We start from the raw sequence: 15,587 nt of genomic DNA, 5'->3' as shown, positions 1-15,587 counted from the left end.
ATATGATAATCTGAAGTGAGGAACTAATCTAATACTAATATTTGATAATTAAGTGTTAGGGAAGGGCTTAGAATACTCTTAAAAGTCCTCAAACCAACAGACATTATGAAAGGATCTGGAGTTGAAGATTGGAGAGAATTTGAAGGGGAAGATTTTTTTCTAAAGATTTATTTATATCAGGAATCCATCAAAATCCTAGAGGAGAACATAGGCAGAAACCTCTATGACCTTGGCCATATTTAGACACATCTCCAAAGGCAATGGAGTTCATTTTTGCCTTTGTTTCCCTCTCCAAAGGCAAGGGAAGCAAAGGCAAAAATGAATTCATTTTTTGGGGACTTCCCATTTTATTGGGACCTCATCCAGATGATAAGATTTTGCACAGCAAACAGTTAACAAAACCAAAAGATGACCATTGGAATGGGAGAAGATAGTTGCAAATGTCTTATCAGATAAAGGGCTAGTATCCAAAATCTATTAAGAACTTATCAAACTCATCACCCAAAGAACGAATAATCCAATCAAGAAATGGGCAGAAGACATGAACAGATGTTTCTCCGAAGAAGACATACAAATGGCCAAACATTCAACATCACTTGGCATCAGGGAAATACACATCAAAACCACAATGAGATACCACCTCACACTAGTCAGGATGGCTAAAATTAACAAGTCAGGAAATGACAGGTGTTGGTGAGGATGCAGAAAAAGGGGCACCCTCTTATGCTGTTGGTGGGAATGCAAGCTGATGCAGCCACTCTTGGAAATGGTATGGAGGTTCCTCAAAAAGTTGAAAGTAGAATAACCCTGTGAGCCAGCAATTGCACTACTAGGGATTTACCCCAATGATACAAATGTAGTGTATCTGAAGGGGCACCTGCCCCCCAGTGTTTATAGCAGCAATGTCCACAATAGCCAGCCAGACTATGGAAGGATCACAGATGTCCATCAATAGATGAATGGATGAAGAAGAAGAGGTGTGTGTGTGTGTGTGTGTGTGTGTGTGTGTGTGTGTATGTATGGAATACTACTCAGCCATCAGAAAATGAAATCTTGCTGCTTGCAATGATGTGGATGGAACTAGAGGGTATTATGCTAAGCAAAATAACTCAAACAGAGAAAGACCATTATCAATTGATCTCCCTGATATGAGGAATTTAAGAAACAAAACAGAGGGTCATAGGGGAAGAGAGGAAGAAATAAAACAGGATGAAATCAGAGAGGGAGACAAACCATAAAAGATTCTTAATCATAGGAAACAAAGTGAGGGCTGCTGAAGAGGAGGGAAGTGAGGGGGATGGGGTAACTGGGGAGCTGCACATTAAGGAGGGCACATGATGTAATGAGTGCTGGGTATATAAGATTGACTTCTACCTCTGAAACTAAAAATAATTGTATGTTAACTAATTGAATTTAAATTAAAAATAAATACATAAATAGATTTATTGGGGAGAAGGGAGGGGCAGAGGTAGAGAATCTTTCAAGTAGACTCCCAGCTGAGAGCATGGGGCTCCTTCCCAAGACCCATGAGATTATGACCTGAGGTGAAACCAAGAAACTGACTGTGCCACCTAGGTATCCCGTGGAATATTTATTTAAAGAGAGTTGCCCTCATCCAAACACACCAGTCCCTACTTCTTTATATAAGAATAAGAGATAATGTCAGAGAGGCTATTAGTATATCTGCTCATAGTGGATGGAAGTAGATTTAACTTCCACCTAGGGGACAAAGATTGTCTTCTATCTGATAGACCATCCAAGTGATTTCTGAACTGTTAGACATTACTAGGGAAAGGGGCACATATTTTTCCTGTATCAATGATGGAATACACAAGAGAGAGAAAGGAGCAGACAGGAGAAAAAGAGAGGGAGAGAGAAAGAGAGAGAGAGAGACTTAGACTCAATCCAAAATGACCACCCAAGGACAAAACAGGTATTAGTAAAAAGAAGCTAACAATATTAAAGATACCACCAATTTAGGTAGACTGGATGAGCAAGAATTAATTAACTGAGAGGCATTTATTTGAGACATGGGCTTTAACATCATGTCAAGTAACCCACATGTTAGAGAAATTTTATGGCTAGGGTAGCTCTTAGAACAACATAGAAAGAAGAGGTTAACACTGTGCAAAGGTAAGATGCCTGGGCTGCAATGTCACATGGTATAGGAAAGGATAAAAACAGTTTAAGAATATGGTTAAGTTGAAATAGTTACTCTACAGGAGCTACTAGAGCTACTGTAGGAGATGCTCAAGAAGACCCAGTGGACACAATTGTTATCGAGGAACCCAAAAAATGCTGGTGAGAGGGTTACCAACATAACCAAGTTCAGTGACTAATCTTATATGCAGGCCAAGAATGTTGTAGGAGAAGCAGTCTTAGAACGGTCTCATTAAATGACACAATGGGGATGAGGAGGCCCAGAAGCAACAGAGGTCAACTGAGAGTGGTAGTGTTTAATCATCAGAAGGCATGGGTCTACAATTTTCACAATGACTCGCACAATGGATGGTGGTTGTAGAGATCAATATAACATGGGATCCCTCAAGACAAATACAAGGACAGTCAATCAGGATTCTGTATAGCATCTACTAATCAGAAAAGGTCAAGGAGGTAGGAGCAATAAGATGAGGACACTTGCCTCAGTATAAAGTCACAGTCCCCTGCTCAGTTTCCATGTCTGACCCAGTTTTAAGGTCTGTATCACACTGACGAAAGAGATGTCCATGTTTACAAGAAGGATTCTGTAGCACCATAGTAAAGGACACATTACAAGGATTTCCCAGTACCTCCCCAGTGAAACCTATGGCAATTTACTTCGTTGATTGAACCCTGGAGAAAGAGGAATATCCTGACATATAAAGGACAGTCAGACCCAGGATCTTAGTTGGCATCAATACATGAAGACACAATGCATCATTGTAGCTTCCTGCTAGACTGGGGATGTGTGATGGTCAGGTAATAGATGAATTCGTAGCTGAAATTCAGCTTATTCTGGATCCACAGTGTCTAGATTCCCAAGTCGGTCATTTTGCCAGTACCTGTGGTATAATTGGAATGACATACTGATCACTGGATAACTCCCATGTTGGAAGTTTGGCTTGTGTGCTAAGAATCACTGAATTTTGAAAGGCCAAGTCCATACCGCTGAAACTGCACTTAGATCCTTTTTCAAGAGAGAAACTGCTGTGAGGTGTGGCATCAGGTGACAGCATTCATCTGTAAAATTTGTCTCAAGGTTCTCGCCAGGGTGACTCTCCCCAAGCTGCTACTGGCTAATGACTGAACATAGTGAGGGTACTAGAACTGGACCATTCTTACGCCTCTAAGGGCAGTCTGTGCTCTGGGGCTCCTAGAGCCTACATAACACTCTGTTGAAGCTGCACTGCTATCTTTATTCCTGTACAATCCTCCTTTTCCCTAAATGTTAGTCCTGAGTCATGGTCTGAAGGCTTTTCCTGAGTACTTTAAATTTTTACAGGCATTTTTTTCCCAGTATATCTTTTATCTTCTAGTCTGTCTTGGCATCTGCTTTTTAGAAGACTTGAACTAAAACAAAATCTGTAACTTGACCTAACAGGCACTTAATGATTTAGAATTTTCTGTGACACTGGCCTTACCAAGTACAATTTTCCCTTTTTGATCTTTAGGAATACAGACTTATTTTTATTTTCATGAACCTATGTTTTATATATTTATATATGTTATATATATTATAATATAAATAAATAAATTTGTTCATTTGTTATATGAAATGGAAATTAATAAATTATAATGAAAGTAAATAGATATAAATTATATATAAATATTATATATAAATACACACACACACACACACATACACACATTTATTTATTTATTTATTTTGCCTGGAATTCCTTTCTTTTTTACCTACTCAGTTTTAAGTTAGTTACTATGACTCTCAGGATGGGCTACATAATTTTCAAGTCCCGGCACAAAACAAAAATACAAAAATATGGGACTTCTTTTCTAGAAAATTTTAAGAATGTCAAGAGAATGACAGCAGAATTTAAGCCAGTTGTGAAGCCTATTAAATTCAGGGTAGTGTCCAACTGCACAGGTCTCATATCCATGCAGCTGGCCCTGCCTACTCACCTTATGTGACTGAGCTGTAGTGTTTGTCAGGAATATGGTGACAGATCCTTTGTATGGAAGAGTCGGCATGCTTGAGTTGATGACCTTTTATTGTTGACTGATAACCTAGATTCATACTTTACATGTCTTGATGAACTCTTTTAAATGTATCAAAGTAATCAGATCAAAAGAACAATTTATATCAAGTTTTGTAATAAGCCTTTTTTTAATGTTGCAACAATTACATTTTTAAAATTCATGCAAAATTTAATTTTTTCAAAATAACATTACTACTTCTACTCAGTCTTTCATCATCAAGTATTGCCTATAAGCTGATTGCCCTTTTATCATTCATGTCCTTCATGTGTAATTCCTCTGACTTGTATTAAGAACACATGCAAATTGGGTATGACCCTTGTATTCTCAATGTGCCCTTTCATTCCAAGGAGATGAACTGTACTGATTTAAACAGTAATCTTAATTGACTTGTAGTGTAATCTTGATAAATGTCTACTGAGATTGATTTTGCCCTTCACCTTTTCTTTGTCATTCTGTCAATTTCCAAAGTTCTTACTTATTGTTAATAAAATGAAAGTAATTAATGAAATTGTTTAGATGGTGCTACTTTCTTTATGTCTCCTGACAAAGTAGAAAATAAAATCACCCTTGGATATTTATGTTTGTTCATATATATTTTAAGATTACAGAATCACCAACTTTAGACTCCAAAATGCTAATGATAATTTAGTACATTGTTTTTTTGTTTATTTGGAGTATATGGCTATATTTAGACATATTTGACAAACATTTTAAATTGTAAAAATGATATAGTTTTATTGTGATAAGTAAGGAATATACAGAGAAGTACAAATAAGACAATACAAATCCATCATAATCACCTCTATATATCTAATTACAGCTAAGTGTTAAATACATTTTTTTCCTATGTCAATTCATCTAATCTAGTTCAAACATAAATTCCTCCAACTTTAAGATATAGAAAAAATGGGATAAGAATGGTTCAAATCATCCCCGTCTATACACTCTGAAAATCCGAATTCTTCTCCATGATTTCTGGAAATTCTGTCACCTCTGATTCTGTACTTACCTTTTCCCTGAATTGGTTGTACATAATTTAGCTCTGTTATCTTACAGTAATATAAGATTAATAATGACTATAAATGATGTTAAGTATCTTTCATATGCTTACTTACCATCTGTGTATCTTCTTGGTATGGTGTCTATCAGATATTTTATCTATTTTTATTAGTTTATTCTGTCTTTTTTTTTTTTAAGTTTTTTCTTTATTTATTTGACAGAGAGATCACAAGTAGGGAGAAAGGCAGGCAGAGGGAGAGGGGGAAGAAGGCTCCCTACTAAGCAGAGAGCGGGGCTTGCTTCCAGGACCCTGAGGTCATGACCTGAGTCAAAGGCAGAGGCACTGAGCCACCCAGGTGCCCCAAGTTTATTCTGTCTTCTTTGAGTTATTTATATAGGAGTACAAGTGTTTTGTCAGACACATTTCACATATGCTTTTACTCACTCAGTCTGTAGCATCTCTCTATTCTTTTAACAGTATCCTTTGAAAAGCAGATGTTTTTAATTTTGATGAAGTACAAGGTATCATTTTTTCTTAGCTAAAGAATCTTTGCCAAACCCAAGTTTACCAAGTTTTCTCATGTTTTCTTCTAGTAGTTTTATTGTTTTAGTTTTCATTTTTAGGTATAAGTTCTATTTTGTGTTAGCCTTTTTAAGATTTTCATTAAAAAATATATGTATATATACATATATATATTTATATGTATTCAGCTTACTCTGAGAAAGCTTTTTGTTCAAAAGTCAATTATCCATACATATTTAAAAGTCAATTATCCATACATATGTGGGTCTAGTTCTAGATTCTCTATTTTGTTCCATTATTCTATTTCTCTATCTTAAGGCCAATACCATACTATTTTAATAACTGTAACTTTATAATAAATCAGAAGCAGATAGTTTTAGATAACCAACTTTGTCCTTATTTTTCAGTTATCTGGCATATTTTAGGTCCTTTGCATTTGCATAAATCTTAAAGTCAGCTTATCAATTTATACTAAAATCCTGCTTGGATTTTATTTTTAAATAAACTTATTTGTTTAAATAAATTTATTTTAAAATAAATTTTAATATTAATTAAATTGACATTTTAGTAATATTAAGTCTACACATGGACATAGAATATCTCCTTTTTTAGGTTCTCTTTAATTTCTATTACCATTGTTTTCTAATTTTATCATATGGATATTTCAAATCTTCTGTCAAATATATCCCCAAGCATTATATATGTATTAAAATTATCTGTCATAATTTTAATTTTGATTTTTTGATTGCTGTCTCTGTATAATTGAACATAATTGATTTTGTATATTTAATTTGTTTCCTGTGACCTTACTAAACCCACTTGTTAGTTCTAGTAGCTTTATTGTAGACTCTCTATGAATTTCTACACAGAGGACCTGGTTATTTGTAAAACAAGCAAGTAGTTTTTCTTTTCAATATGAAAGCTTTTTGCCTTATTGAACTGGATAGAACTGTCAGCACATTGTTAAGTGGTATAGGCAGGCATTATGTCTTGTTCTTGATCTTTTGTATATAGAAACAAATTCAAGTGTTTCACCACTGAATGTAGCATCAGCTGTAGATTTTTTGTTAATACCTTTTATCAACTTAAGAAAATTCCATTCTATTATTAATTTCCTGATAGTGTTTTCTTTCAGAAATGGATGTTGGATTTTGCCAACTGATTTTTCTGCATTTAATGAGATGGTAATGTAGTTTTCTTTTTGGGGGTTATTAATAGGGTAAATAATATTAATTTTTAAATTTGATAACAATCTTACACTCATTAGATAAGCACTGATTGATTAGTCATGATATTTTATCACTTTTATAAACTATTGAATATTATTTGCTAAAATTTTGTTAAGAATTTTTGCATCTATCTTTATAAGAGGCAGTGTTCTGTAGTAGATTTTTTTTTAAGTCCCTTCTACACGATAGATGTTCTTGTGGCTACAGTCACAAATCATCCTTTTTGTTTGTTTGTTTGTTTTGGTTTTGGTTTTTTTTTGAGGGTGTTGTTGTTGTTGTTTTGTTTTTTAAAGATTTTTATTTATTGAGAGAGTGAATGAGAGAGAGTGGGGGAGGAATTGAGGGAGAAGCAGAAGCGGACTTCCCACTGAGCAGGGAGACTTGGTGGCTCAATCCAGAACTCTGGGATCATGACCTGAGCCAAAGGCAGATGCTTAACTGACTAAGCCATCCAGGTGATCCCACAAAATCTTTCTTAAAGAATGTTTTGTCACTGTTCTGAAATTCTACTGATTCTTGGCAGTAAAAAATGGTACATTAGTTGTTCCTTTTCTACACAGCACCTTCACTTTGCCTATTATCTTTTTATTTCCCCGTCTAAAATTCTGAGAATTAATGGATTATACTACTGTAGGTGATATACTTCCCAGCCAGGTTATGTGTTTACAGATCACACTGCAGATCTTCTCACCTACAATATTTCCAGCAGACATTTCTTAACGGTTGTCACTGGGATTATGGCCTTTTGCATCAGAGGTTTCACTGAGATCTGGAAGAAAATGGAGGGAAATTAAATGCCATTTTTGTACCCAAATATTTGTCTGGCTTTTCAGAACACTAATTGTACAGTTTATTAGAAAAAATTAGAATTAGAATTAGATGTATTAAATGTATTAGAATACATTTTCTTATTTGACCCTCAAAAACTTAGAAGGCATCTGTAAATCACATTTTACCTATAAAAATACTTGTAGGCAGAGAAGTGATCCAATACATAAGCAACAAAGCCAGGCCTAAAAGTAAGGTCTACTCTACATTTCCATCTCCTATGGAAATGACCGAAGTTTAACTTCTTTTGGAAAGCAAATTATTTTCCTATATTTAGAGGATCTTCCAAACCACAAATGGTTAAAATTGGTAAAACAATTAGAAAAGTATGATTATTTTTGGATTGATAAACTAGAGAACATCGGCTATAAATTACTCCATTCAGTTAGAAAAGGGGGTTGTAGAAAGAGAAAGAAAGAAAGAAAGAAAAGGAGGTTGTTAGTTACTAAACTATTATCTCGGAGATCCAAACTCTGTCTTTATGATCTGCTTTATGATACTAGAGCTGTGTCTCTATAAACTATATTTTCTTTTTTTAATGGCCTCCCTGTTATATTCTATCAGTAAGGGGTCTATTTAGAGGGAAGCTAGGAAACCAGGAGTGACCTTTCACCTTGGCAGCAACAGTTGGGTTACTTCTTGTTTTATTTATTTTTAATTATTATCACTTTTCCCTTTTGTGGTACTTCCAGAACTAGCCTCATTATGTTCTTTCATGGTAGCAGCACCAGCCAGGTAATCCCCGTAATCTCCTGTGTCCCAGCTCGGCAGATCTTCTCTTCTAGGATTCTAGATTCTAATAACACTAACTTTTTCCCTGTGTTTCCCCATCCCTGTAGTGGTAGATATTTCCTGCAGTTACTACATCTTTGCCAAGGCAATGTTCCCTTTCGTTTAAATATTCTTTGAAATTTGTTTAACTGATTCCTTCTATTAAATGATTGTGAATAGAGTAATGGGTGTAGTTTTTATTTGGTTGGCCAGTTTTTTAGTTGATTGGGTAGAGGAAGATGTAGTTGGAAAAGAGGGAAAAGGGTATTATAATATATTAATTAACAACTCATAAAATTATGGTTTTTGGAAAAAACTCTTCTTATGTATTCAGGAATATATAAACATACCTATAATTCTGTCATATTTGTTTTCAAGAATGTATGTTGATTTTAGAGATTGAAAGGAAAATGCAAAAGTCCCTCTCCTTTGAAAAAGGTGAAAGATTTTTTAAAAACTTCTATTTACTCCTGAATTCTATGAATTGGTGGGATGGAAAGGTTAGTATTAGCAGAGTAAGGTCTTACTATTATTATTTGAAACTCCAAATGAAATAGGAGTTTCAGGAGCACCTGAGTGTCTTAGCCAGTGAAACATCTGACTCTCCTTTGGCTCAGGCCATGATCTTAGGGTCATGAGATCAAGCCCTGCTTTGGGCTTTGTGCTGGGTGTGGAGACTGCTTGAGATTCTCTCTCACCTTCTCCGTCTGTACCCGCTACTTCTCCCATCCCCCTGTGATGCCCCCTCTCTCTCTCAGAAAAAAAAAAAATAGGAGTTTTAGTGTAAAAGAAGTGAATTTGGGTTCTACAAAAGGAATCTACTTCCATAGGCTCTTTGTATCTAGTGTGGGTCATCGCGACTAAGGCTTTACCAACCTGATGCATCTGCCAGCACAGTTTGGACATAAATTAGTAATGCAGATAATAGGGACGTAAATCACCAGATCACTTAAATTAAGGGATTTACTGGAAGCAGTGGTCAATCTGCAGCTGTCTCCAAAGAGAGAAGGCTTGGTAATTGAATGGTAGTATAGTTTCTAAAGCTGGTGGTGTAAACAGCGCTGTAGTTGTTCAGTAGCTACAGTACTGGTGTCTTTTGGGCCACTTCTGTGGCATAATTGGGGTGTTTTTCCTTCTTGATATTCTGTGAGCTACCCAGTACCCAGTATCTCTTGTAATGCATTGTATTTTAGGGGGAGCTTGTAAAAAAAATGAGTTTCTGTTATTTGCAATTAAGAAATATGACTGATTTACTCATTTTGAGCTGTCACCAAGATGACAGATGAAAAAAATAAAATAATTTTATAATTAAAATGAATGCATATATGTACATATTAGTAATAGTATATAAATAGTAAGATTAAATATAGTATACTATATGCAATATGTATAGTATGTATATGTACACGCACATAATTTATTAATAAACTAGCATTAAATACAAACATTTAGTGCTTACTAGTTTTTATTTTTATTTTATTTTATTTTATTTTTTAAAGTTATTATTTATTTGACAAGAGAGAGAGAGATCACAAGTAGGCAGAGAGGCAGGCAGGTGGGGGAGGAAGCAGGCTCCCCGCTGAGCAGAGAGATTGATGTGGGGCTCAATCCTAGGACCCTGAGATCATGACCTGAACTGAAGGCAGAGGCTTAACCCACTGAGCCCAGGCGCCCCAGTGCTTACTAGTTTTTAAAGGGTCCATTTGATTTTTACTTTTTTAAAGAAAAAGTATTTCATTCCTATACTTTCCCCATTTTTTTCCAAGTTTCCTTTAGACTGGGGGCAGTAGGGGGGCCAAGAAACAACAACTAAATCAAATCTGTGATTTACAGTTTAAGTGAAATGTGCTTTTCTTATGTTTATAACCAAGATAAGATTTTTCTTTTTTAAATAAGACAATTCCTTTCTATTTTCCCTGACATAGCAAGGGCATCGTGTGTCAGAACTCTGAGACTCCCAGTTGGAAATAGACTTCGCTTAGAATAAAAGCAGATGTAGGAATTGGGAACTCTGCCAAAGTAGAAATACCAGTACGAATATAAAATATTTTCCTATGAGTTTGACAGTGCCTAAAGAATTTTGAGCTGTCATCAGCACTTTGGATCTCAGGGAGCAGCTTATGATAAGGAGGGTCTATATAATGCTAAGTAGAATTACAGTAATTTTCAGGTGCCTTTTAGTCTCAGGCATATCATTATAGTTTGCTATAAAACCAGTGCTTCTCAAATCAAATAGATACGAAGAGAAGTCCCACCAGCTGCAGGGGTCAAGCTTATGAAGCTGGGACAAGTACCCACTCAAAGGATTACCCCTATCTCCCACTCTAATTGCTATACCTTATTCCAGAATGCTGATTAAATTTTAGGTTGCAAAAAAAAAAAAAAATTGCTATCGTAGCATATAATTTCTCAGGTTCCGTTCAATCAACTTGATTAAACATTCCCTCCTTTGATGTCGTTCATTCTTCACCGCCCTCTTGTACTTCAGTCCTTTGCCATGCAGCTTGGGTCCCAGTGTTTACTACTTCAACTACACCTTTATTTATTTATTTATTTATTTGAAAGTGAGAGACACAGCGAGAGAGGGAACACAAGCTAGGGGTGTGGGAGAGGGAAAAGCAGGCTTCCCGCTGAGCAAGGAGCCAGATGTGGGTCTTGATCCCAGAACCCTGGGATCTTGACCTGAGCTGAAGGCAGAGGCTTAACCCACTGAGCCACCCAGGTGCCCCTCAGCTATACTTTTGATAATATCTTACATTTTCTTGCCTCCCTGTCTTTACCTTTATTTCCTACTTGTGGTGAAAATGCTTAACTACAAGAATACCCATTCTCTGCTCCCGCATTTAAGTGTTGTATTCAAGGCATTCACATATCTGGCAGATTGTCTCTACCCTCAACTGGTTTGCAAGTTTCTGCTGTGAAATTATTCTGATTTCTTGAGTGAAGTTTTTTTTTCCCTTTCTTTTTCTTTGTTTCTTTCTCCCATAAATTTCCTCCCATAAATGAGTTCATTACTTAGTCACTTCAACAAATGTGTAGTAGTTTATTTGTTCATTCAGTGATAGATGCATGATTTTGCATTCATGCATTCATACAGATGGATTTGGCATCTATTTTGTGTCAGGCATTGTTATATATACCAAGGATAGAACACTGAAAAAAAAAAAGATAAATGTTCTACTCTTTTGATGTTCATATTGAGGATGGAACACAGAAGCGGGGAAGTGATAAAGTCATCTTTATAGGAGTGGAGGGGTTATTTTACAGAGGCTGATCTGTTTAGCTTTCACTGGGGAGTTAGTTAGCCTAGACAGAGAATGGAGTGAAGTAGTAGCCCATGGAAATTTTCAGGAAGGAGGCTTCCGGACAAAGAAAATAACCAGTGCAAAGCTTCTGTTGTAAAGAATGCTTGAGATATGACCTATGTTTTAAAAAATATTGCTTTGGCTGCCAAGTGGAAGATAGATACTAGTGGGGCAAGAGTGGAGATAGAGAGCTCAGTTAAGATTTAGCAGCAAATGAAATTTGATGTCTTTTTTATTGCCTAGTTTTTACCAGAAACTATTTTAGAGTTTACCTGGAATAGTTTCAGAGGGTTCACTGCCCGCAAACACACACACACTTATTATTCTCCAGCCATTGTGTATTTCTTTGAATGGGCCATATTCTATCACTATTGAATTATTTTATATTCTGTCATCTGTCCCTTCATCACTTGTCTCTAATATCAACCTATCCACTAGGATACAGCCCAAATCATTCCTTTCTCACCTAAGGCTTGGGAAATTTGCAATTTCTGTATGCTTTCAATTCCTTTCCCTATTGTATTGTCTGGTTGCCTATTTACTTTGCACTAGAGATGAAGGCTCTTATTTGATGTGGTATCTCCTGTACCTTATCACAGTGAGTAGGTGACATTTAAATAAGATTAGAAGGAGCCATTCAGGTAGATAAATCAGGAAGTCAAAGAAGCAGATGGAGAGATAGCAATTGCAAAGACTTGAAGGTCAGTGAGAGTTTGGTGTGTTTCCGGAGCAACAATAAATCAGTGTTAAAATGTAGTGAGGCTGGGGAGAAGAATGTGAAATGATGTGCATACTGACTAACAAAATATAGTTAAAAAAAAAATTTTTTTTTTTAAACTTTGTGTAGGAGCACGTGGGTGGCTCAGTGGGTTAAAGCCTCTGTCTTTGGCTCAGGTCATGATCCCAGGGTCCTGAGATCGAGCCCCACACTGGGCTCTCTGCTCAGAGGGGACCCTGCCTCCCCCCCAACCCCCCCGCCTACTTGTGATCTCTGTCAAATGGATAAATGAAACCTTTAAAAAAAAAAAAAAACTTTGTGTATAATCTATCCCCTTGCATTTATATAAGGTATTTTAGAGTACAAAGTGAGTTTTCATAGCCATATTTCATTTCTTCCTGATTACCATTCTAGGATCATTCCCTATAATTTTTTTTCTTCCCCTGTGCTTGAAATCCTCCCAAATCCACTCTCAGTCCCATTCATAAACACATTGTTTCTAGTCTTCTTTCCTTCATGAATAAATGCTTTCAAAATCCCCCACTTTTTGTTTTAAACTCATTCCTATTTCTTTGTTTCACTACTGATCTTTTACTTTGCTGTAAAAATACAAGTTCTCATGAAATCAGCAAGAGAAAGCATTCCATTTTTCATTTCAGAAGAGGATTAGAAGTATCTTCTTTCTTACTGCCATTTGTCTGTCATGGTTCTACCACCATCATTCACAAACCTTACCTTTTTTAAAAATTCACTCAAAGTGCCAATCAATTTTTCTATCCATCATCAATACTAATATTTGTGAAGATGCAGAGACCTTTATCTAAGCTTCAGTGAAGTGAATAACTGCTTTCCAGTTTCTCACTATCTACCTCCATAATGATGACATTTAGATTTCTTAGTTCCTTTACTCCATATGCTTGAATTGCCTTTTTCTCCCCACCGTATTTTACATACCTATAAATGTTTTTTGTAACATTTCATTACAAAAATCCTCTCTGGTTCCGAGAGCTGAATCAGAGCTCTGAATATTTCTTCCTCAACCGGTCTTCTATTCTTATATCTAGTATGTTTTTTTAATTCTTCATCTATTTTTGTGACATGTGGTTTGTCAATTCACTTCTAATCTCCCAATCCACATATTTTACCCACTTCCTCACCAACTCTAGACAAGATGATCAGTTATGTAAAAGATGTGCTCTGAAGATTTTTTCACTTTCGTTTTACTTTCAGTGTTGGAGGGGCTGTGTCCATTCATTCAACAGACATGTAATGAATACTCACTCTTTTTCAGGCACTATTCTAGATACAGTAATATAGCAATGAAAAAATAATGACTACCCTCCTATAGCTTTCATTCTAGTCAAGGAAGATAGATAATAGGAAAACAAGTATGTATATATACATGGTGGTAAAGCATGCTTCAGAGGAGGACAGAGACATTCAAGGTGATAGAAAATGTACCTATATTAAAAAAATAGATGGTGACCCAGTAAGGGCTTCCTGATAAATGGGCATTTAGCGGAAAATGGAAGACTGTTGAGGAGTGAGCTACGCAGATATCTGAGGGACTACTTTTCTAGACACAAGAACAGCAAATACAAAGGCCCTGAGGAAGGGTTGTGTTTACCTTTTATGAAGATGTGTAAGGAGGTTGATGTGATCAGAGCAGAGTAAGCAAAGAGAAAATGGAGGAAATGAATTCAGAGGGATCACATGTTTTTGATGTTATGTACTTTTTCTCTGCCATATCCAAACTGTGATCATATAAATCATTATTTTTTCCCCTAATTTTGGTTTATCTTTGATTTTTCATTGGATTTTTCCTTGCATAGGTAATACAACTTTACTTCAATAATAATCATTGATTTTAAGAGTATCTAACATCTAACATGATTTCTAAACTAAATATTTAGAAATTTCTAAAACTAATGTGCTTATCTTTCCAGCACTGATATGCCTTCCCATAGTATATATATAGTCTACATATTTTACAGTGAAAATTTAAAACATTCACAGAGAGTTCATTTCAAAGTGTTTATTTATGTGTACCGAATTTTTTTCTTTACCTCTCTTCTGAAGGAAGAAAAAAGTAAAAAGAAAGTCGGAAGAAATGGATAAAAACTAATATTTGAATTTGACCTATTCCTACTATGGGTTCCAGTATTATTCCGTATCCCTATGTAGTCTTGTTGAATCTGTATTATTATCATGTTATTTCTTTGACACATTAGACCTAGGGTGACTTTTTAAGGTAAAAATCTGGGGTACAAAGAAATGAAATCAGACGTTGTGACTTATGCAGTAATATTTTGGTATTGTGGAAGATACTTTCTATAAGTGACAACAATTTTTTTAAAAAAAGAGGTAGATTTTTTTGTTTTTTCAAACTGAAATTCCCAAACTTGTGAGACCCTAAATTTTGAGTTATGGAACTAATTGTGCTGATTTCATAGTCTGTTAAAATTTAGAGATATCATTTTGATAGTTTTTCCTCCAAACTATTTCATAAATCAGTTATTTCATTACTTTCTATATGATTCAATAAAATAAGTGTTCTTTGCTTCTTTAGTTGCTTGCAAAGCATAGTGCTGTTCACAAATCTCATGAACTCATGGTCAGCACAAACACTTACTCAGAAGTAATAAAAATATTGTTCAGACAAAAATTGTATTCAAAATATCCCCAAGCTATAAACTGATTACACAGCCAGTTCAAACAATATGTGAGAGAACTATTTTGGGGACCATAAGATATATACAAAGCTGTTCTTGGAGTTGTGATAAATTTGCTTTAAAACACAACAGTTTATTGGAACACTTAAAATGTTATGTTTCTTGATATTATTCCTCAAAAGTTTACTTCAAGGACTCAGTGTATTAATTAGTTCATACATAGAATTTAGGCCTTAATAATGGTAATATAATTTTAACTATAACATCAATAATAATAAATGTAGTTTTATTTTTGAGTCATCATCTAACAAAGAATAAAAATTCAGTGTGATGAGGAAGCTTTTCAAG

Source organism: Mustela lutreola, chromosome 8 (genome assembly GCF_030435805.1).
Source record: "Mustela lutreola isolate mMusLut2 chromosome 8, mMusLut2.pri, whole genome shotgun sequence".
NCBI classification, from domain to species: Eukaryota; Metazoa; Chordata; class Mammalia; order Carnivora; family Mustelidae; genus Mustela; species Mustela lutreola.
Note: the sequence above shows the minus strand (reverse complement) of the source record.